General features: G+C 26.5%; 1 non-coding gene across 1 annotated transcript; it reads right to left on the reverse strand.

The window, feature by feature from the left end:
- Nucleotides 1-1,478: 1,478 nt before the first annotated feature.
- On the reverse strand, nucleotides 1,479-1,602 carry LOC113364348. Its single transcript, XR_003366053.1, has one exon. It is a non-coding gene; the product is annotated as a U5 spliceosomal RNA (small nuclear RNA).
- Nucleotides 1,603-2,127: the final 525 nt, after the last annotated feature.

Consider the following 2,127-nt stretch of genomic DNA (forward strand, 5'->3'; position numbering starts at 1 on the left):
TTGGCACAGTTTTTGCAAAGGTGCGTTGCGCAATGTAATATTGGAATGCAAATGGTATTTAAAGGAAATATTTATTGAGTCTTCCGGTATTATATTAAAAGAAATTAATTTATTATTAATTTGTAATGCTTAAAAAGGATTCGTAAAAATCAAAAGTAGTTTAGTGCTTTTTAGGAATTACTCAATGTAATATTACAATTTACTTGTAGTAAATAAAAGCATTTTTATTATAACATACTTTGACATGACGGAGAAACGAATATTCGGAAGGTCCTAGATTTTATTATTGTTTATGTATAATATTTTATCCGTGAAAATTGTGAGAATTGTTATAATTATACACGCACCTAAAATTTTGAAAAAGGTAGTACAACCTCTATGGTACAACCTAAACTACCATTTTATCAGTTTCATAACATTTTTAATAAAAATGTAAATATTTTCATTTTTTTATTCATCTAATGATCGTCTATAGAACAAAATCCTGGTACAACTTATGTACTAATCTACATTTATGTAGTATACATTTTATATATTGAAATATATCTTTTTGAACTTGCAAAAAATGGCAAAATTAGGTGTACCATTTATCCAGGTAACCCTGAATTTCTATGCTGGTTTTTAAATTTATTTATACCATAAATAACAAATAAAATTGTGGCGGGCATAGCTCACTCTGTAGCGCGTCCGACTCACACGACAGGAATCTTCGAATCCTTCGAATTTAAAAATATAGTTAATTTTAAATTAAATAGATTTTGATTTGTTCAGCAGAATTAGAATTTAAAAAATTGGAAATAAGATGAAACGCAAGTTTAGAATTCGAAAAAAAAAAAACAGATTTAGAAAAGAAGAGTGAAGAAATCAGAGAAAATATAGAATATAAAAATGTAATGTTGTAGGTAGCTAAATGTTAATAAGCAGTGAGACCAATAAAAATAAATTAAAAAAAAAAAACTTATAAAATTTCCAATCACAAATAAAAAATTCTGTTCATTATTGTATAACATTAAATTCGGGAACTCGGTCATTTTTTGTATGTTTACTACAAGCCCATTTAAATAACCAAAATATAAACCAAGGGCGCAAAAATTTTTCAGGCAAAAATTAAATATGACTCTAAAACAGCTATTATACATTATAGAATTTACACTAAACAATTGTAAAATAGAATACATATATATTTTTTACAATATTTAGGCTAGTTTTTTATTTTAATCAGTATCTTTTTATTCAAAATATTTAGAATAATAACAAATTGAAAGTAGATTATTGAAAAAAACCTTTAATACCGAATAGAATATATTAAACATAAAACTACAAAAGTATGATTAATTATAGAAGCATCCATCATTTAAATAAATTATCACGAATCATTTTATAAAGCGTCTTACCTCATTGAATGTGATGTAAAAAAATTGGTTTTCGAACAGAATTATATTTAATTCATAAGCATTTGTATGTTATAAATTTATCGGCCCAGCAAAATTTAAATGCTGGGCACACAAAAAATTGAGTATAAACTCATTTGGGTGCTCCCCTCCACGGAAATCTTTAGTAAAAGGCGAAAGATTTATTCGCTCTGAAGGGAAACCAGAGTGACGACAAGGTAGACCAGGTGTTGACTAATAATTTAGGGACTGTATTTTACAGGTAGTGTGCAGAAACTGCGAAAGGAGTACGTTAGGGCCATCTATGGCCTAATCTATTATATAATGAAAAAAGAGTATAAACTCGAATTTCCATAGTATTTTATTATTATTAATAGTGCTAGCATGTAGCAGTCGTAGAATATTAATTAAATAAACATAATAATTATTTTAATAAAAATATCGAACACCATTTTAATCCAACGTTAATGTGTAATAAACAATCATTATAATATTAACTTCCGAAACGTGTTGTGACCACATTGAATTTATGTTCAGAAAATCTGCGGTGCACAACCAACAGCCAACGAGCTTTTTATACCGTCAATCGAAACAAAATTGTAAAAAATGATTGCCTTATAATAAATATCTAATAATTTCGATATTGAAAAATAATAAAATTAATTTAGAACTATTACCCAAATTCTTCTTATTAAAGTTAATATAATTTTTGTGGGTATGATACCTACATAAGTAT

The sequence above is a fragment of the Ctenocephalides felis genome, unplaced genomic scaffold (assembly GCF_003426905.1).
Source record: "Ctenocephalides felis isolate EL2017-DRISC unplaced genomic scaffold, ASM342690v1 CF-g0.4_SCAFFOLD_00845, whole genome shotgun sequence".
Taxonomy (NCBI): Eukaryota; Metazoa; Arthropoda; class Insecta; order Siphonaptera; family Pulicidae; genus Ctenocephalides; species Ctenocephalides felis.